General features: G+C 40.1%; 1 protein-coding gene across 1 annotated transcript in view; it reads left to right on the forward strand.

Moving 5' to 3' along the window:
• The window catches only part of aven (apoptosis, caspase activation inhibitor), a 45,632-nt gene that overhangs the window by 18,281 nt on the left and 4,133 nt on the right, over positions 1-23,218 (forward strand). The gene's annotated exons all lie outside the window — the stretch shown is intronic.

Consider the following 23,218-nt stretch of genomic DNA (forward strand, 5'->3'; position numbering starts at 1 on the left):
AAAGTGCGCGAGCGAAAGTGCGCACAAAGTTAGGTCGTCATTCCCATGTAAAGTGCTCGTTTGTGCTAACAAACAATGTACAGAAAATATATTGCGAGATAGGAAATGGCAGGGAGAAAAATCTGATTTTAGTACCATGAAATTTGGCGCAGAGGTAGATAGTGACAACGCATTACACCCAACCAAATGTCGGCCATATTGGATCAGAAGTTAAAAAAAAAAAAATGGCCTGAAAAAGCTGACATTTTGTAAAAATGGTCTTTAGGAGTGGGGCATAAAAAGTTATGCAAATTATTTTGATACCTTTTAATGGTATCTGTGACAACGCCACAGAATATAGCTAGAATTTCAGAAATTTCCCAAATACTACATCAGCTGTCACTTGCACATACAAAGTCCGAATTTGGTACAACTTGAATGAGTTGTTAGACATCTTGCCCTAAACCTACTTGAAGTCAAAGGCATAATGGATTTTTGGCGCCAAATCTGAGTCTCATTTCCTTGTGGCGTGGACTGCCGAGTAGTTCATTCACCTGTCAATCATAGGATGCACCTACTGCACAGCTGCAGCCCCATTCTGGCTCCTCCCCAGCATAGCAGCACGTTTCCCTGTGTCTTTAAGCTCATTGATCTATTATAATATATGGGATTGTCTGCAGAGCCGCGGCGCGCGGCCGAAAAAGCCATGTTATTTTTGTGCTGGCCACACGCCGCGGCTCCTGAAACTGCGCCGCTATTTGGCCGCGTTTTAGCTCCGTTTTAGACCGCGCCGGGTTAGGGTTAGGGTTAGCCATGAGGCTATAACGGGCTATAAGGGAAATGCCGCGGTCCCTGAAACTGCGTGGCCATTTGACCGCGCCGCGGCTCTCAAGCCACGGCCTTATAATATAGTTCCCTCAGTGTACAGGACAAAATTAAGACCGAGAAAGACAGTTTGAGCTGGCTCAGAAGAGACGGGAATCTACGGAGACGAGAGATGCGATGCGATCCGTCGCGCTAATAAACAAACGCACGTGTAGCAGCGAGGCTTTTGTGTGCCTCCGCACAGGGCCATACGCACTTCCGCTTGAGTTCTCAAATTGGCAAAAAATCCTCCATTATTCCTTTAATCTATTTCAGTTGGTGTACATTTTTTTGAAATTTGACACAAAATTATTTTTTGGTATCTCAGCGATAACAGAAACCTCTCATGTTATACAAATTGGAAAATCGCCAAATATCTGAAATTTGAACATTGGTACTTTGGTTTTACAAACTCCTCCTTGGGGTTTAGCCGGATTAACCTAAAATTTGGTGAGACTCATCTTCAGTAGTAGGCCATCAAAAGGTATCCAATTTTGTATTCTAAGTGTGCAGCAAAGCCGCACATTTCGCCAAGAATTTCCAAAACACTGCTTTTTGAATGGGGACCATAAAATTTAGTTCTTCCAAAATGTATGCAATTTTGGCATGCCAATCAAAAAATCTAATTAGACCCATGTCATATTTCTTACGACGTAAGGCAAGGCAAGGCAAGGCAAGTTTATTTGTAGAGCACATTTCATACACAAGGCATTTCAAAGTGCTTCACACAGCAGGAAAAATGCATTAAAATCACAAAGAAATTACAGAAATACGATAAAATTAATTAAATAAAAAAATAATAATAAAAAACACCTAGCCACAAAGGGTAACGTGTTTTTGGAGTCCAACTCCTTTTTAAATCAGTCCAACTGATGGTACGTACTATTACACGTTCAACGTGTTTCGGAGTCCAACTCCCTTTTAAATCAATCCAACTGATTGTCTAAACTAAAGAAATCACATAAAAGAGAAGAGTGCGAATAAAAATCCTTTCAGTCATATGCGCAGCTAAACAAAACAGTTTTTAGCTTGGATTTGAACATTCTCAGAGTAGAAGCCTGTCTCACATCTTCAGGAAGACTGTTCCAGATTTTAGCTGCATAAAACTGAAATGCAGATTCCCCATGTTTTATCCCGACTCTGGGCACCTGCAGGAGGCCGGTCCCTGAGGTCCTCAGAGTCTGAGATGGTTCATATGGCACTAACATGTCCAAGATGTACTTAAGTGCTAGGCCATGGAGAGACTTGTACACAAGCAGAGCTGCTTTAAAGTCTCTTCTCTGAGCCACAGGAGCCAGTGCAGAGACCTGAGAACAGGACTAATGTGATCTTACTTCCTGGTTCTAGTCAGGACCGAGCAGCAGTGTTCTGGATGTACTGCAGCTGTTTTATAGCTCGTTTGAAGAGGCCAGTGAGCAGGCCGTTACAGTAGTCTAATCTACTGGAGAAAAACGCATGGATAAGTCTCTCTAAATCTGGTTTTGACACTATATTTTTGATTTTGGCAATGTTTTTTAGATGGTAAAACGCTGCTGATGTTATTGATTTGATGTAGCTGTAGCGATGACGGAAACCTCCTATTCCATCCATCCATCCATCTTCTACTGCTTTATCCGGGGCCGGGTCGCGGGGGCAGGAGGTCCCAGACTTCCTCTCCCCAGACACTTCCTCCAACTCTTCCGGGGGGATCCCGAGGCGTTCCCAGGCCAGCTCCCAGGCCAGCCGAGAGACATAGTCCCTCCAGCGTGTCCTGGGTCCTCTTCCCGGTGGGACATGCCTGGAACACCTCACACCCAGGAGGCATCCGGAACAGATGCCCGAGTCACCTTAGCTGGCTCCTCTCGACGTGGAGGAGCAGCGGCTCTACTGCGAGCTACTCCCGTGTGGCAGAGCTCCTAACCTTATCTCTAAGGGAGCACCCAGCCACCCGGCGGAGGAAACTCATTTCGACCACTTGTATCCGCGATCTTGTCCTTTCGGTCATTACCCAAAGCTCATGACCATAGGTGAGGGTAGGAGCGTAGACCGACCGGTAAATCGAGAGCTTTGCCTTTCGACTCGGCTCCTTCTTTAACACACCCTCCGGTCCCCCGTCTTGAACAGCGGGACCACCACCCCGGTCTACCAGTCCAGAGGCACAGTCCCCACCCCCGGAGCCCTGCCACCGAAGAGTTTGCGAACAACCTCAGTGACTTCAGCTTGGGTGATGGACGAGTCAGCCTCTGACCCCATTTTATTCCAATGGGAAAATGGACACATTTCTGAAATTTGAACATGAGTACACTTCATACTTGGGTGTTTGCCCAGCTTAGTTTTGGGGAAATCATCTTGAGGAGTGAGGCATCAAAAGTTATATATATTTTTTTCTTTTAAGCACTATGGTTTTTGTGCAAACTTTGCCCAAAATACTGAACATTTCATCACACAATAATGCCCCCATCTGTACCGCAAAGGAGAAAAGATGTGATAGCAGTAGGTGTATTAAAAGGAGGAAGTTTGGGACGTGTTAGCTCCCCCTCCTCGGCAAGGGCTGATTATTGCTCCTTGCGGCTATATTCTTAATTGCTGTTGTTTGTTTCTATTCATGTGTAACCGTGTAAACGTAGCTGCTTCTTGGTTAGGACTCCCTTGGAAAAGAGGTTTCTAATCTCAATGGTACTCTCCTATTTGAATAAAGGTTAAATAAAAAAAATAAAAAGTTCACTGTTCCACCAAATACAAGGGATTTTAGAACCAGTTATAGAAAGTAAACTTTGTTACAAAAGATCACAATCAAGCTGAACTCAATTCAAGCCAAGTGCCTAATTTCTCTTTTTATTCTTGGACCTTGTTATCTTTGAAGTATTTTCAGCCAAATGCTCCTCTAAAAATCTGGCCAATTTATTTTAATAAGTCAAAGTAGATAGTAGTGCAATCCAATCATCTATGTCCAACTGGCAATAAACTCTGCAGTTTCATTATTTTTTGAATAAATTATTGTGTGGGTAATGTATAGTAACAATGGCTCTTAACCCTTAAACGCAGTGTGATTTATTTATTGGTAGTTGTTACTTTCAAAGATTAGTACGCTAGTAGTATTAAAATCTCAATTAATTGTAACACTTTTATTACTATAAGTAAGATATAATTAATGGTCATAGTTGTGATAATTAGTTTCCTGCTATATGGTTTATTGCACATGTTAAAATTGAGAGAATACTTTTACTGCACTTTTTCCATAATTTCTTTAATTCTACTTATTTGTTGATAGCACATGTGTTGAAGTGCAGTCCCATATTTTTCACAAATTAAAAGTGTGTCGAGGACGCTTGAGACTTGATTAGTAAAAAGATGCTTGAGATGATGAGTGTTGTCCATTGAAGGCGAGACAAGCTGACAACAGTACCTTGACGTGAACAGTTGGCTCACGATTTACACAACATGTCCTATGGCTGACCTCTGCCTTGTCACTGTTTTAACACAGGTAAGCACAAGCGATACTGACTGTTGCTACTGACGCTAAACATTACATAACACCACATATTATACAGCACAGCACAGAGGTATGGCAATTGTGAGAGTTGTTGCGTTACAAGAGTAAAGTTGTCATTCAATTTCTTCCGTAGAAATGTTAGCCCTTTTCTCATACTATTCACTATTTGGTGCGTTGTTCGTTCTCTCATTTGTCTCTCTGCAGATTTAGAGGCCAGATATTTTAGGTACACAACAACGGTATGAACTAGCTAGAGCAGGATTTTAACGGCAAACCTTCAGAAGTTTTACTTTGTTTGCAATTTATAAGAACAATTGTGTGATGTTTAACTTTTCATTCTTGCCTACAAATGTTTGATTTCGGTAAACATAAGTCATATGGCTGAACCATTCTGGATATATTGTGATCTGTGAACAACTGCTGTGTTAAGATTGGCAATTTTAGTTTCTTTAAATCAAGTTTTATTTAAATATTGAAGTCAGCTTGTCCATGCCTGCATGTGTCATTCTTTCGTCATTATGCGCTGCTCTCTCTCTCTCACTGTTCTAACCAGGGCCTATTTATAAGTAGCCCTATCTCCTGTATGACGCTGTGTTTAAAGACGCTCGAGGAGGCCCAGCTGTTTCATCCCCGTTCCGGTTTGATTGAACAGCTTGAGTAAACCAGCCACTTCTCGACAGCTTTGAATGCTTTCCTTTCATCTGAATACACCAAGCATGTACCTCGACCACTATTGTATAGCCTCTGGGTCATTATTGACTATCAACAGTATTATCCACATGGAAGGGGCGTTTCAGGAGTCTAAAAATTAAACTTTTTGAGACCAAGTCCCAGAGTGCAGAGGGCGTACGCATACGTCTTTGTTGAACCTCACATATGTATTGCAGTGTTTTCAGGTGTCTTGTGTCCACAAGTGTGGATGTACACATTAAAGAAACCGTTCCATGTTTGCAGAAAACATTTTAGAAAATATCACAATTGTGTCTCTGTGTAGATGTGACCTTAGTTTTCTGATTGTTTTTTTGTTTTGTTGGTTCTACCTAATGAGAGCATGTTTTGGATGGGGCTGAACCATCTAACTGCCTACTTATATTTCCTATAGTTCAGGAATATGCCTTTTACTCCAAGTAGTATATTGTATTAAGCCGTTATTTGTGGGGGTAAATCACAGCGCATCATATGATGTGTCTGAGGACAGAGGACTCTGGGACATCGTCCCTCGCCACCACAGACATTGTCTGACTCCATCGCCACCACAGACATTGTTGATTCATTTCTCCCTGTGGCCCTCAGAGGCAGCTGTTGTTGTGAATTTGGGCCTTACAAAAATAAATTGATTTGATTTGATTTGATATGACAAAATTATACTGGTAATATTGCAATGGTTGTTTTGGAGGTTTGCATGCAAAATTAGAATATCGAGTTCATAATCTAATTAAGGCTTACAAATGTAGTATTTATACTTGTCCAAGTAGTGGAGTGTTATTCATGTCTTCCCACTTTAATGAAAAAGGGTGACATTCAAAGTTGATATTGATTAAATAATTTGATCAAGAGTTCAAACATAGCACACAGCATGAGAGTGTGGATATGTTTAATGTGCATGTTTTAGTAGGGCACCAGCCTCATTTTTATTAAAAATATTTTATTTAATTCATTTGTTTAATCATTTTCAATTCAAATATCTAAATTGATTAATTTCAACAATTAATAATTAGTTAATCTGGCGGTTATGGGAACATAACTGTGACATTGACCTCTTTTCTCCTACAGCTACAGCTGTGATTTATGAAAATGTATTGACCAAATAATTAAACAGAAAAATATGAATATGGGATATGCAAATTATCCATTAACAGGCGGAGACACTTGATACGGTTGTTCTGTGTTAGAATTAAAGTTGACACTAAGATGATCGTATCAGCAAAACTGTGAAATATGTGTGTTCATACAACAAGAAGCAGGAGCTGTGTGATCCAGCCGAGATGGATCTGTATGTCCATGTTAATGGAGCTGACGCCGCCAGGGGTTCAGCTCTGCAGGGGTTCAGCTCTGCAGGGGTCATGCTGGGAAGGGCATGGGCTACTCGGTCGGGAACTCTGGCTCTGACTGCGTCAGGCTGAAGAATTCTACTTTCCTTGAAAGGATGGTCTTGAAGAGATGGTCTTAAAGGCACACAGTTATCACGATTAAGGCAAAGTAAAGTTGTTGGCTGGAAAATGCAAAGAGGGTCCTTTGCTTGAATTTAGGTGTTGTTGTTTAATAACCTCATACCATCCGCCTATTTTGACCTGTGCACAGTAGGGCTTCAGAACTGACATTACAGAAGCCCAAACATACAAAATACATACTTTTTTTTAGTCTTGCTTGAATATTGTCAATTGTCAATTATAACTGCTAAAAACAATGTATGTGAAAATGTATAAACATGAGTTTAACCATGAATCTCCCAATAAAGGTGAAAAAACATATAACATAACATATATATATATATATATATATATATATATATATATATATATATATATATATATATATATATATATATATATATATATATATATATATATATATATATATATATATATATATATATATATATATATATATATATATATATATACATACACATATATATAATTTATTTTTTTCTAATTTAAATTTTTAATTAATAAATAAAAAAAAAATGGTATAATACTATATCTAACAAAATGCCACTGCCTCGGTACTGTGATTGGCTTTAAATCCTGAAGAATCCTGAAGAATCCAAGATTGTGATAAAAAGCAGATTTGATATGGGCCTATAGTTATTAAGTAGTGGTGTCAAAATGTGTTTTGTTTTTTTATGAGTGGTTTGATCACAGCAACCTTTTGGGCCATTCTGACGTACTATCTAATTAGGTATATTCGTATAGTTTTCTTCTTCATTACACAGCTTATCAACTTCATCATTAACAGCTGTCAAAAGTAAAAATGTTGTCTATTTGAAAGTCCAATTTGTGACTTGAACGTTGTCCCAATGTGCTTTCACTGAATGTCCAATGCACAAGTGTTTTACCAGGCCCGTAGCCAGGGGGGGTTCGAACGAACCGCCCATTTGGGCCGAAAAGGTCCTTCTATAGCAATAACTTTCAATATTTTGTATCATTTTTCACTTGAGGGACCACAGATATTAGAGGTAGTGAGCCTCACCAGCCAGGAGGACCAATCAGAACCCGGGGGGCCGACTCTGTGGAAAGGTGTGTCCATGCTCGTACATCGGGGTAAAAGGGGGGGTTTTCCGGCCGTTTCCGCGGATCCGCGCGGATCCGTGATTAGGGGTCCTTTTTTTTTTACCTTTTTCTGCAAATAGGGGTACTTTTTCAAGCAATCTTGGTGATTTTTTTGTTTGTTGACTGTGACGGTGCGCCCGCCCCGTCATCTCTTCTCCCCGGCGTGCGTGCCCGGCTCTCTCACTGCCCGAGAGTGCAGCGCGCACAGAGCGGAGCGCGCACGCGGCGCGCGCGGTGCCCTCTTCGTATTTGCGGAGCGCCCAGTTAGTTGAATCACGAACCTTCACTTCCCTGAACTGTTTCCCCACTGCCCGGACACTTTTGCCCGCTGTAAAGCGTTCGTGCACACTACGCACCACACTCACCTGCTGCTGCTGCTGCTGCTGCTCTGGGCCGAGGCTGATAGTGTAAATACATTTAGCTTATAAATAGAGTGCTGAGTTTTGTGCTATGAAACTTGTGTACATTAAAAAACTGTTATATGTGCTAAATAACTATCTGTACATAAAATGTCTGCCTTGCATGTGAGTTATGTTCATGTGCTTGAACATACAGTAAGCTGTCTTGATCTGAACCTGTTTTTTTGACAACTCATTGCTATAAATATCATTGTGTACTTGTATATATGTTTGAAATAAAGTTATTTCTGAGAATTTTCATGTCATTGAATTGTAATTTTGTATTACAATACTATGGTAATATGTTTCAGTGCACTTTTCTAACTTTTAAAGTTAAAACGGGTATATTTTCAGGCTTTGTCAATGAAAGGGGTACTTTTTGGTTGTGGTCAGTGAAAAGGGGTACTTTTTTTGGCATGGTCAGTGAAAAGGGGTACTTTTTTTGGCGTGGTCAGTGAAAAGGGGTGCTTTTTCAGGGGTGTGGAGGTCAGTGATTAGGGGTGTTTTTTCAAACCTGTGTACGAGCATGGGCACTATATAAAAGCTATACGCAGGCTCAACAATTACATGAGGGCCTCCATGGGCAAGGAGCGTCTCTCAGCACTGGCCTTGTTGCATAATACACTACTCCTTCCAGTTTGACCTTGAGCATGTGATGAACGTGTTCGCAAGGAAACACCCCAGGAGACTGGAGCTTGAAGAGTCCTTGCTCAGACAAGAACAGAAGTAAAGTGTTGGATGATCCGTGAAGTGTTAGCTTTGTTCAGATATTTTTTTAACCGGCTACTGTTGTAGTTTCTGTGAAATTACTGTATATGTGTATTTTTTTTTTTTTTTGTGATAACCTACCTGTATACATATATAATGTTTTATCTACCTCATCATGCTAAAAAGGTCCACCTTGACACAAAAAGAACCCCCCATAGAAATCCTGGCTACGGGCCTGTTTACTGTAACCTCTTGTTTTGCATTGGAAATAATTGTCTGCTCTGTGCCTGGTCCCAATGAAGCAAGTGTTGTTTTCATTGACAATGCTTGTTTTGCTGTTGAAGGTAAACTGACTTGTGTTTAGTGGTGTGATCGCGGCTTCGATTAGAGATAATTGTTGTGCTCGCCCTCCCACGTCGTGTCAGAATGTGGTAAATAACAATAGCAGCCTCGTGTTAATGACACAGATACACATGTGTACAGGGTTTCAGCATTTTAATGTCAACTCAAGCTGTTAATTAGCATCAGCCAAATCTCCACACATGATGAGGAAACAAAAACAAGCTACTGCTGTTGTGTTTTCTGTAATGAGGCAGGTGAGTTTGGTTAAATGGATTTTTTTTTGTTGTTGTTGCTTTTTTCTAAGTACCGTAGTTCAATTGTAGAACACAATTCTATTTTAGCATTCCAAATCAAATTTGAACATGTTTACACTTAATACTTTTATGAACTCCTCCTAGGGCATTAGCCCAATTTACCTAAAATTTGGTCAGACTCATCTTCAGTAGCGTGGTCATCTAAAGTTATCACATTTTTTATTCTAAGTGCTGCGGTCTGCATGCGGCAAGGCTACACATTTTGCCAAGAAACATCTCTTGTGTTGTGGGCCAGCGGCGACATGGCGAGGGCTGATTATTGTCGCTTGCAGCTATACTTTATTATTATTGTTTATTAGCAACGATACTTTAGGTTTCTTCTGCGCAGTATTTTTGCTGTTCCAGCACTGCACTTCTGGACCACTTCTGGACAGAGATGTCTGTTTTTCCTGGAATCTGCTCAAGTCATTCCTCGATACTTTCACGCTCCAGGCCTCTTCCAGCTCCTCTCTTCTTGGTATTTCTCTAGTTTCTCATGTTCCTTTTTCCGAATGTTACCATACCATGGTACTGCAATGTCCACTGCTATGTCCACGGCAATGGCTACCACGGCTTTATTTTTCCCATATTTGCTGCTGTGAATTAAATAAAATTATAATAGCCTAATTTAAGAGACACAGATATTTTTTTAAGTGAATGTTTTTATGAACCCCCGGCATCCCATTCAATGCCACTGGGGCAACCTGTCAGGAGCAGTTCCTCTTCTTCTTCTGTTACTTTAATGGTGATTGGCAAACAACTGGAAAGGTGCATTTACCACCACCTACTGTAGTTATGTCTAACTTCTTCGTCTTCTTCTTTAGTGTTTTATGTCAGTTGGTATGTAAGTATGGCAGGTGTTACTTTCTGTGAAACACGAGCGCTAGCCACTCAGCCACCGACTGAATCTTCTTTCAATGAGAACAAACCTTTTTAGTTCCATTGTGTCCTCAAGCAAGACACCTGCCTAATGAAAGTGTGTTTTGGTGGTCATGAAAAAAATAGGCAGTTAGTGAAAGAAGAGGACGTAGACTTTTCATTAGTTAACTTTTCATTAGTTGACTTTTCTTACACAAATTAGCCTTTTCTCTCTTTGTTGTCGAAGCGAATCCAACAGTTTCCATGGTAACATACACAGTTCTCTGTTTGAATTTTGTGGCTTTTAACTTTGGTCTTGACAGTCATAATGAGATTTTCAGTCACATCCGCCAGTGCGGACCACCTCATATTCACTGTGCATTCCACATACAAATAAAATCTTACAATATTTGAATGCAGATTTAAAATACATACTTTTCATATATGGTCCTATAGAACAGCTTTGGAGGGTTAGGGGTTTGTACTATTATTGTATAATGAGCACATGAAATCTGCAGCCTTCGTACTTGTAGTATGTACCGTGCTTTGGACTCATTATAAAGCATTCTGTCTGTCTCATGTGTGTTGCATCTCAATGTGTTGCATTGTTATACATATTTTTCATGACCACTTAAGTAGTGGTCATGGTGGTCATTCTATGAACGTTAAGTAAATATATTCATTCATTGTTGAAACAGGTCTTGATAGTAAATGAGAAGTGTTATTTATTTTAGACACGTTTTTATGTTTTGCATCGTAAAATATTAATTATATTTTCAAATTCTGATCTTGTCCAACTAATTGTATTCCACTTTTTTTGAATGCTTGGATTGGGTGATTTATGCCCTTGCAATAGTAGAAAAATAATAATAGACAATTTAGAAATACAATCGTTATTGTAACTTATATCTATTGTAGTGAAGGCATTTTACAGGCCAGTGCAGGGATAAATCATATAAAAGTGTAACAAGTTGGAAAATACATTTACCAAATAAATGCAACAACATTACTTCAGGTATGTTTTTGAGTTACAAAAAAATCAATGCACATTCGTGGATTTGAGTAGTGGCCACTCAATTAGGTACATAGAATCCCTTACTCTGGCTCTGCAGTTTGACCTTTTAGTCCAGATGTATTTGCTTCGTGGTTATATGCAGAAACGGCCTGTAGATCTGTCTGATGTTTGGCTGTCTTCCCTATGCTTAGTTTAAGTCAATAGACCATGCACCTTTTGTAGAGACTCCTTTCACAAATCGAATCTAAGTGTCTGTGAAATCGAATCTATGGTTTAGACTAAAGAGCTCATAATTGTCTATGTTGTTGGAGAAGTTTGTTTGATGGCATGTATGAAATAACCAAACAAGTCAAAAGGGGAGAGGCATTTGGCTGTAGTGTCCTACCCGCAGACAAGGAGGGCCCTCACGTGACCTTCATCTAAAGGTCCCTCATAGAAAACAAACGGTAAACTAAATAATATATAACACTTCTACCGGAGTATAATTGAGGCCTATCATCAAATCAAATCAAATCAATTTATTTTTGTAAGGCCCAAAATCACAACAACAGTTGCCTCTGAGGGCCACAGGGAGAAATGATTGGTATCCAGTGTTTTAATATAGATTAATACAACAGTGGCCTACTGCACATATGCTTACCTTATAGATTTCCATAAGGTAAGCATATGTGCAGTAGGCCACTGTTGTATTTTGGATGTTGCATTAATTTATTCTGTATGTAAGTTGCAAAAACTGACATTAAACAATCCCAAACCTTTTTCCTAACCTTAACCGTAAGATTGCGCCTGATCTTAACCAAACACAGGGTCTACGGCAACACACTCAAACAAACTACATCTACGATGTTTATCATTCCATGTGCTATATTCACTTGTTTATCTTTATTATTAGGATCCCCATTAGCTGAGCTTAACAGCCAGCTTCTCTTCCTGGGGTCAGGTAGCACATCATTGTACCTGTCTTGTTTGTCAAAACATGTTTTGCTCTATGTATTTGAAGTGCTTAGCTCTAATAAGATAAACTTGCTTATATACTACTTGATTCTTCGGTGATCGAGTGGATTGTGCACATGTCACATTTCATGTATAGTCAACTGCAGAGTTGTGAGTTCAATATCATCTCTGGTAAATTATTCTTTTTCATTTTTTTATCTCCTTAAATAGTCTTTAATAAACAACTGGCTCTATTTAAAATACTAGTAATGACAGCAACCTAAGTTCTGGAGTGGTATGGAATTTGGAGTTTGCATTGCATTTATATGCAATATAAGTCTAAAAACTAACCTAACAACTTGCCTAAACAAGTGATTGGTAACTAGGGTTGTGTTCAAAAAATCGATTCGCCAATATATCGTCATGGACTCTGTATCGAGTCACAGTATCGATTCAAAAATAATAATAATAATAATTTTGAAAAATTGTTTGTTTTTTTAGATTTTTGTGGCCCGTTAGCTTTACTAGACAGGAGAGGCCAGGGTGAAGTGGGGGATATGAGAGAGGGAGGAGAAACGGCAAACAACCGGAGTTGGGACCCGACCCCACGACACTACGGCCGGCCGCACCCTGAGTCTGCATACGTGTGCTGTGCCTTAACCACTCGACCACCGGGCAGCACACAGTATCGATACTTTTACCATCCTGCAGGAAAAGCAGTAGCTGCCCAATTTGCCGGAACACAATATAATGACTGACGTGCAAACGAGGTGGAATAGTACTTTTGATCCGCAGTCTGTGCTGCGCTCCTCTGGGTCGAGGTGAGAAGGAGCTGTGGACCTGATCAGAAGCTGATCTGTGCAGAAGATGCTGCTGCAGCATGTTCAGACCAGGCCAATTGTTTGGCAAGAAACATGCAATACTTTACTAGAATGTGTTCCTTATATTTCTATTTGGATCAGTTGGTTGGATGTATGAAGTTATTAGAGCAGAATGGATTTATAAATGGATAAACATGAAATTTCATACCTTTTCTTATCCAGATTAAAAAAAAAGTACCCATCTTTAAGACCCTTCTTTCAAAAAAGTGTCGGCATGCGTATTGTAATGAGGAATTGTATCGGGATACGTATCGTATCCTGACCCCTGTATCGGGATACATATTGTGGACCCCGCTCACAAACCCGGAAATGCAGACTGTTTAGTTTGAGATTCGCCCCCACCCTCGTGAAGAGAGTGATGTAGTCTCAGTGTGAGCGTGCGTTCCCCACCCGCCCCATGAGGTAGCCTAGCGTGGAGATGGTGGGGGTGTAAACAGAGGCCGAGGCGTGCGCCAGTAGAACAGCGCATGACACAGCGGTGCTTGTCAGTGGCAGCAGCGTTGGAACAAAAGAAGTAGCATTTGAAGCTAACTGTGCTTAAATAGCCGCAGTTCCTCTTGAGCACGGGGCAGGGGGGCAGAGTACTTCCTGAAGGATGGTCTGCAACAGAGAAGCGTGCTGCGTAACTCGTCTGCTCAACCGAGGGGAAGGATAGAGACTGTTCTCTAGCTAAAGAGTGCAGTAATCAATCAAAAAAACACTTTGGGTACCAATGGCACTGTAAGAAGGTTAAAAGCTCTGAAAAGTTGATTTTGCATGATAATGGGACCTTTAAAATTACCGTATCAAGATTTTGCAATCTATTAATCTTTAGATCTTCTGCACAGTGCTAGCTATACCCAAAATTGTTTTTTTTTTTGCGAAGTTGCATTGGCAGGGCCACAAATTCCTTTGGCTGTTTGATAACCAACTATTTAAAAGTTAAATAAAAAAATAGAAGCTTTTTAAACCTTTCTATTTGTGGTCATGACTTTCTCATACACAGACCAGGATGTGAGCCGGATGTGCGTTCACACTGTGGACTGGAGTGTGCAGTGCATGTCTAACCTGCGTGAGAGAGAACAAAGCTGACAAATTACTAACGTGACTATCACCAATATGTGTACTGGGATAAATACTACGTGCAGCAAATCCCAAAGTAAATCCCAGAATAATATGCTGACATGCCTGCCTGGGTTTCAGGCAACTGATGTTTGTTTTTATGGACTTAATTTGTTGTTTGTAGTATTTTAGAATATATATTAAACTGAATATCATATGTATATGTGTAGTCAACACTATTTAACCTACAGTTTGTCCCAGTGAGAATATTTTCCGGTTATTGGATGCCAAGGTCCGAACTGCCAGACACGAGCCCTAAAGGAAGACCAAAGAGGAGATTTATGGATATAGTGAAAGAGGACACAAAGCCAAACCATGAAAGAGTACAGGATGTGTGTGTTTTATGTCCACTTGACGGGTGCTTCATAATTCTGTCACATTATGTCAGGTTATGAGAGTGTACTGACGGATTTACTGTGCAAAACCAAGAGAAATGTTTTTTTTTTCAAAAAGCTACAGTGCCAAACTCCTGAAGTGTTTAAGAAATGTGTATCATAAATTCACTATGTATAAAGCGGCTCTACAATAAGGGCTGCTACCACAGCTACTCAGACTATAGCCACCACTCCTCTACTATTTCTTACATAATTTCTGCTGTGGAGCATTGACTTGTTAGCAGTTTTTAAAATGTTAATTCAATTCAGTTTAGTTTATTTTTGTAACAAAGCAAAAAAAATCAGCTTTGAGGACACGCTGGGAATAGGGAGTTACAGTAGTCTAATCTAGACATTACAAATGCATGGATAAGTATTGCTTTTGGCAAGATTTTTCAGATTTTAGCTATATTACGCAGTTGGAAATAGGCTTTTTTTACAGGCTTGATTTATATGCGCTTTGAATGAGAGCTCCTGGTCAAATAGAACACCCAAGGTTTCTTAAGGTAGAACTGGAGGCTACACTGACATTGTCCAGTGTGACTATCTGCTCAGATAAAGCGTCTTGTAGACGTTTAGGGCCTAGTACAATGACCTTGGTTTTTTCAGGGTTTAGAAACAGATGATTAAGTGTCATCCAGGTTTTCATATCATTCGCAGAAGCACTAAGTCTGTCTACTTGATCGATTTGATCAGGTTTCATTCGTAAATAAAGCTGAGTGTCATCTGCATAGCAGTGGAAGTTAATGCCATGCTTTCTGATAATGTTACCTAACGGCAGCATGTAAAGAGTAAACAAAATTGGACCGTGTCAGTGCCTTAATCTTCTCTGAGTTGTCCCGTTTGGTGTTGTCTGACAGTTTAAGTCCATCCTCAGGTCTTTATTTAGCTGCGGGTGGGAGCACTGTTCTCATCTCCTGGTTGCCTTTGAAAACAAAACTCGCTTGAAATAGACACACTTCTCCATTACTTTACATAAGCGTTTATTTTTTTATTCAATTGTGTCTTTTTAGGTATAATGGATTTAACAATGAGTCTTTGTGTTGACTAGTGCTGCTGTTCTTTGTACTCATCAGTCATGCTCCTGGTGTTGAAATGCTTCTTCTATACCTGCCTTGAGTCAGACTGATGCTGATGTAGCTGCCATTCTCTACCTATATGTGCACCCACAACACAGACATATTTATGAGAAGTGTGAGTGATACTGAGATTCTTTCCATAATGATCATTTATTTATTAGTAGATTATTTAAAAAGGACAGAACAGAGAGCATTGTTACAATAATAACCAATGCCATGTCCATAGGCCATCTAGCCAATGGCTAATTTTTAGACATTAAAACAGACAAAAGCAATAACATGCATACAACATTCTACACAGTGGGACATAAAATTACTCATTTACAGTGGCTTTAGTGTTCACTGGCTTGATTTGATTTCAGCCACTGCTTCACTTTGCAGTTAAACTGGTTCCAGCTGCGAGGGTTTTCAGTTAGCAGGTATGGTGTTCCAGATCTGTGGGCCTTGTATTTAGCTGGTCTACAGTTCCAGTTTGCAGCTCTTGGTGTGACATGCCACAGGGATTATTCTTCTTATGTTACTCATGTTACTTACAGTTTCTGGAGAAAGATTATTTATACATATAATTACATTTTAAGACAAGTACTTAATAAAATAGTCAAGACTTAATAAATATAAAGTATCTGAAAGTTTGCTAATGAATTTTGGTGTAAAAGAGAATGTTTTAGTATGATTTAAGGATGGACAGTTGTCTTCAACCACTGTGAGACACTGACCAGTTGCTTGTTGAGCAGCTCTGCGGCTTTCTCTGGAGTCTTAGCTGAGACATAGATGAGTGTCATCAGCATTCAGCTGGCACTCTCTGCAGATGGTGGGCAGCTCATTGATACAAAGATAGAACAGCAGGGGGGCAATGAGATCCAAGTTGCTCACAATAGTGAATGGATTGTTAAGTGCATGTAGAAATTTCACCTTTGTTGGGGTTTTCACTTATTCTTATTCTCTAAAGGATATTATTCAAAATGTACATTTATGAGCTTTCTTCTCTTTTAGTATTGCATGATTCATTAAAGATGGGCTGCAACGTCTGTTAATAAGTGGAATATAGCTTTAATTTTTTTCACAACGAAGTCTGGACGGTTAGTTTTAACTAATTAATTCGGCCAAACCTGAGAACGCGCCATAGCAACCGCCTTGGTAACCGCCTTGGTAACCAAATGCTTCAACAGCGGTCTCAAAATCAGTGACGTCAGACCGGTAACATGCTGTAGCCAGACCTTCATTGTTCTCGTCTGAAATGTGCTAAACAGAGCGGAATTTTACATTTTACACAATGAATCTTGCAATAACACGGAAATGTGTAGCACTGCACTGCTCTAAAGAGGGAAACGGGCTCTTTAAGTGGCCAAAACGGAAGCGTAGAGCACGTCTTTGGACAAGATTTGTCCCGGACTAAGAGAATGTTTTTGGAATCCTAAATTGGTGATGTATGGCAAGTCTGGTCCATTACTATTGACATTTAACACAAGACAGTTTCCAAAACCTCGCGAAGTATCGACTTGGATATGCGGAAAAATAATTGCAAGATATTTTCACATCAAAGCAGTTGTCTGTGCTTTTGTAGTCGCCGTATGCGGCTGTCTGACTGACGGCGTGTGCATGAGGACGTGTTGTTGTTCACGGCTAGAGCGCTAACTTTATGCATATACTGGTTGTAATAATTATACCAGGAAGTTGAATGGACCGGTGTGAGTCCACTGCACTCCTCCAGCGGGCTCTTTCGCGTCTTCGGAGCGGACGTCCTGGAGCTCGCTCCTCATAGGAGCTGGGCTAGAGGAGCGGGCTGCGCGAGTCCACTGTGACACCGGGCTCTTTCCCCCTCCTCCCGCTCAAAACAATGCTGTGTTTAATACAAAACAATGCTGTGTTTATCATCAGCTATTTAAAGGTTATATTTTTTCATACGACTACATCTCACTAAAACTACCACCAATTAAAAAAAGAACAGCATTTGGCCAGACTTTCAACCTGCCACCACATCTTATGTATGCCAAACACTACACTATTCTGCATGTTTTAGGTTGTAGGTCAGGTAAACTGACCCAGACACGACTTGTGTCTTCGGGCAAGACACTTCACCCTTCTTACCTGTTTACATATCCACATGTCAGTGCAATTTCACATTTGGTGAAGTTTATCTATAGCAGTACCAGCAGCTTGCGCTCCTCTGTCACGCCGTTTTAACCAAACCAATTAACCCAAGACGAAGGAGAATCTCTACTACGCGACAATAAATCACTGCCTTTACTAATTGCAATTAAAATCCTGAGCAAACCAGGCGAGACAACATGAAGGCTACTTACCCTTGACTTTAAATGCTACTCTTCTTTCTTTTTTTTTTAACGTGTCCATGCCATACAGCCCACCAGGGACCAGTTCTCATTAAAAGCACGAGACATATTGGCACGTTGCTTGTTTACCGTCTTAGAAGTCCTCAACCACCACAGGAGAACATCAATATAATTTCACATATGAAGCATCTTTAGCTAATTAGGAAGCCTTTCTGGAAGCAATTGGGTAATATTCTTCCAGTTTGCACTTGTCATTAGAGTCTTTCAAATTGATGGCATCAAAAGCAAAAGGCAAGGGCCACTAAATCATGTCCGCAAGAGGAGCAGTCACTCGAGTAATCAGATATAATCAATATTGTTGAGGAAAACACTTGAGCTCAGGAGGAAATAACTATGAATTAAATGTTATCAGTGCAATAATATTGACTAGTATCTTAACAAGTAGGGCAGAGACACTGGTGGAGAAGAGAAGGAGAGGCTGGTGGTTCTGCTGAGGTGGAAATTAAGTAAAGAAGGCTTAAGGTTCATAGCTGAAACAACAGGCTGATGGTGGGAGAAAGAATAGTTTGATGTGACAGGTAAGAACGAGATATACCTTCAACTACCACATATTTTAAGACCTATGCCAGGACTAAGCCAATACTTTAAGGTACACGGTGTAATCGATACATGGATACATTTAATGCCATATTGTGAAACTTTTAGGGAAATCGATAATCTCTCCACAGAGACGAGCACGTTGTGAACCAAAAAGCTAGTTACGCAATGCCCATAAATTGATGTCTTTTCCCACTAGATCCGAAATGCAAACAAACCTGAGTGTGACCAACCACACGGCCCAGAGTAACTTCTACTGCACATGCACATGACACAACCAGAAGAAACTTTTGTGAGGGAAACCAACCATTTACTTAATTAGAGAATAGCTAATCTATCAATGCATCAGTCTATCAGTGTAACTACAAGAGCAAACATGGAATTTAGGAGTTATAAATACAGACACAAAAACAGGGAGAAGGGATAAAGAAAAGGCCAAATTTGTGTGTCCAAGAATTCTAATGGTAGCTGCGGGCTACATGCTACTGCCATGTCAGCATCGGTTAAGTCTCCGTTGAGGCTCAACTTGAATAAGCTGCGTTTGAAATACACATAATCTGACAGGAAACAAAGGAAGTAAAAAGTTGTGTTTCCCATTGAATTTGTTTTCCTCAGCTGTTGTCTGTAACCCGCAGAAACCACAGAAACCAATCAGAGCACTCCTTTTGTCAAAGTCATCTGCCGGTGATTACACATTCAGAAACCGTGTCCTTTGAGGGCAGATGACGCTGTCCAGATCAAAGAAACACACTGCCGACACCACCATACCTTCCGCCGACTTCCCATGGGCAACAGGGGTATGCACTAGGGTTTAGCAGGACATTACAGGATAATAGCAAAACAAAGCCACCGCAAATATGCTATTATTGCACATGTTATTTTAGAGAACCCTGTATCTCTTTTGGGCTTTGTATACTTTTAACACTAGTTCTAATATTTACAGTGTATTTTTCTGATTACATAAGACCCTGTGCTATAGTTAGACAAGTGTTTGAAAAGTGCTGCATGGAGCAGACAGAATGACTGTGTAAAACCTGCAGTCCACAGACACAGTGGGCTAAAACTCATTTATTCTAATCATGTACTTCACACCACACTCTGCTTATCATAACAGCTGACATGAGGGTGCTCAACTGTCCCACTGCTACTGCCGGGGCTAAAACAAACGGACAGGCGTGTACTGTAGAGGAGCATGCTTTAAAACACTACAGGCTCCATCAAAGTGAAGCATAGAGCAACTTTCTAATAGATAAAGACGAATCATAAAAACATCCTTTGGCTTGATGTAAGTGTTGTCACACTAAGACACTCGCTACTTTTACATGTACAGGTACCATAACCTGTATGTCTTGCTTCTCCAGAGACCACTACACGCAGATCAAAGAAAGTGCAAACGGGGAACTAAGAGATGTTCATGCAGTGGTGACTGACCCAAGTCCTCCAAATGTGTTGGGATGTGATGGGATCAAGGACAGTGATTCTTTCATTCGTTCCATGAGTGATTTTCATGGTGGGGCCATGAGTGCCATCTTTAGGGCTCCCAACTACTTTGACCTGAAAACTTTGGATTTACACAGTGAAGTATGCACTCCAGGTTCAAGTAGATTACTTTAGTTTCAGGCGAAAGTGAACTATGGTGGTGACTGCATCATGCTGTGGGGGATGTTTTTCAGCTGCAGGAACTGGGAGATTAGTCAGGATCAACAGAAAGATTAATACAGCAGTGTGCAGAGACATCCTTGATAAAAACCTGTTCCAGAGGGCTCTGGACCTCAGTCCTTGAGTGGCTCAGCCAGAGCCTAGGCTTGAACCCAATTGCACATTTCTGGAGTGATCTGAAAATAACTGTGAACCAAAGCTCACCGACCAAACTTATTGGGGTTGTGAGGGTCTGCACAGAAGAATGTGAGGAACTGTGCATAAAAGATGAGGCTGTAATCGGTGCCAATGGTGCTTCAACAAAGCATTGAGCAAAGGCTGTCATACTTATGTCATACTTTTTCAAGAATTCAAACAATCTTCTTTCACATAGTCATTATGGGGTATTGTTTGAGGCAAACAATGAACGTAATACATTTATGAATAAGGCTGTAAAGTAACAAAATGTGGGAAGATGCACTGTAAATTAAGACAACAGGAATACTTCAAGTCTCCATTCATTTAAAGTTGATACACAAGAGAATTACCTCTGACGGTCATTGATTTTGGATAAATACAGAATTGACAAAAGTGTTGGACTTCATGCCAATTCAAACCATTTGCAAGTAAGCTTTGATGAACAATAATGTCGCACCATTTTGTCCTTGTAAATGTTTAAAGCCAGATTAAATTTTAATAAGGTGGGGCTCTGTCTACAAGGATGTGCTGCAGAGAGGATTAGGAGCTCTTTTTGACACAGGGCGAAAGAATGTGTGAAATTCTAAATAAATGCATTTCACCAAAGAAGGGATATTGTTGGGACCTGATTTAACTGGTACCGGTCGAAGCTTTCCAAATTGTAGATCATTTGTATGACTTATTTGAAAACACATGACTGCATACTTAATCCTGGTAGATCCTCATCACTTGTGACTAATGCAGTGTTTATTCTGTAATACAAGTGTACAGTATGTGCTTCATCTGCTCCTCCACACAAGGGCAATAGACTGAAGCAAAGTAAATGATCAAAACTCAGAGGTAAAGGATCCATTTCAATTCATGTTTATGCAATACAAGCAATTAAGATTGGGTGTGCGTTGTATCTGGGCAATAATTAAAAGTTTTAAGTGAATTGAATGTGTTTTGAATCATGAATCTCCACGAATCACTGCTGGAGAAGTTGATTGGATCTAGTCGATCTCCAAAACGGCAGGGAACTTATTTTCATTTGGAAGTATTGGTGGAAGTTGTCTTGAATTTTAAGACTTAAATGTATTTAGTGTTTTTAAAAGGAAGTATTATAAGCCACACATATTTTGGATATTATTGATAAGTAAAATACATTTTGCTTTATAGCTTTTTATTTTCTTAAATGGTCAGTTGTCAAGGTTAATTTGATGTTGTGTTGATAATTCACTGTTGTTATTTTTCATTAAAGACATTGAAAACATTTGACGGATTTGAACGATTAAATATTTATGACATTTAAAACTTGCTCCTGTCAAATCAAAGTCACACACAATTATTTATTAAGTTTTTTTAATGAATTTTTGGATCGAGTTGGACGTAGGAGTGTGAAGGGAACTACTACTTGTTAATCTCAAACTGTGTGGGTTGAACTTCACAACCAGACATATTCACTTTCTTAACAAAGTAAAGACCCTAATCCCTAATCTCACTCACAGTGCAAAAACTCAGGTGTGATGGAAGTGTAGTAAGTGTTAGACCATCGGGGGCGCTGTGGACACCTCTGGCACACTTCCAAACAAATTAAAGGTCCCATAACATGCAAAATCGACTTTTCAGAGCTTTTAACCTTCTTACATTGCTATTTGTGCTTCATATATGTACCCAGAGTGTTTTTTTGATTGATTCCCGCAGTTTTTAGCTATAGTACAGACTATCTCCTTTCCGCGAATCTCCAAACTGACGGGCGGTGGGGCAAGACCGCACCATAACCCCAGGCACGCGTCACCATCCCCCCTCACCCTCACGGCGGAGCTGACAGCTGTGGGGGAGACACGCGCTCTCTCTGAGACTACGTCACGGGTGGGCGGAGCACACACGCTCTCGCTGAGACTACGTCACGGGTTGGGCGGGGGAGCCAGATCGCTCTTCGCAATATCAAACCAAGCCGTTTGCATTTCCGGGTTGGTGAGGGGGTCAAAGGTCTGGGTGATATTTCTTAACTATTATGTTAAGGGTGTTGCACAACACTTATTATTATCAATTATACACTTAGGATAGACTACGAAACGTGAAAAAAGCATGTTATGGCACCTTTAATATGTATACATGCATTACTACTAACAGTAAATACAATACTAATTGCTTCTATATAATAACGATTAACAATAGTTCTACATATATTCTATGTAAATGCTTGTTTTCCCGCTTATGTTGGTCTCAATGTCTCTCGTGAAGATTGCTGCATTTCTAAATAAAGCCCCTTCAATCAGAGTCCATTATAGTTGTTATAATATTCTGAGTTATTTTATTCAAAACAGAACATTTCCTTGTCTTGCCCCTCTCGAGAGCATATGCAAACAAAGACATTCTAATGAAGTGATAATTAAGTGTGTTGTGTCATACCACTAGAGCAGAGGACGACATTGTTCTAAATGAATGATCGTGTTAAAGCGGGCATATTATGCTTTGAGTATGTTTTTGGTCTTGCCATATAATCTTGATTTTTATTTTGTCCCATGCAGAGTATAATTAGTTAGGGATGGGATTTGGAATACAATTTTTTATAGGGGTATAGTTTTTCTCTAAAATTGTTGAAGATTTTATGGAGAACTACTCTTCAATGTTTAGATTCTGTTTTCCTCTAGGAATAGACGCATCTCTGAAGGTCAAAGGCTGTTGCCAGTAAGATCATTTAATGTATTTCCTATATAGTATGTATCCGGTGTTGCTTTAACGTCACATAAACCAAAGCTTCCAGCTTCCTTCTCCTCGCTCTCTCAATATTCTTTGTGTTTGTTGAAAACTCCATTGAGTCGGCATGTCCAGGTGTGATTTGGCTTTGCACGTGCAGATCTCTGATAACGGCCTAGCAATAGTCTGCCACCTAAAGCTGACGTCTCATTGGCTTTTCACAATAATCCAGTCCGAAACATG

Source organism: Eucyclogobius newberryi, unplaced genomic scaffold (genome assembly GCF_026437365.1).
Source record: "Eucyclogobius newberryi isolate DKJ021-1_F unplaced genomic scaffold, fEucNew1.0.hap1 SCAF_1, whole genome shotgun sequence".
NCBI classification, from domain to species: Eukaryota; Metazoa; Chordata; class Actinopteri; order Gobiiformes; family Gobiidae; genus Eucyclogobius; species Eucyclogobius newberryi.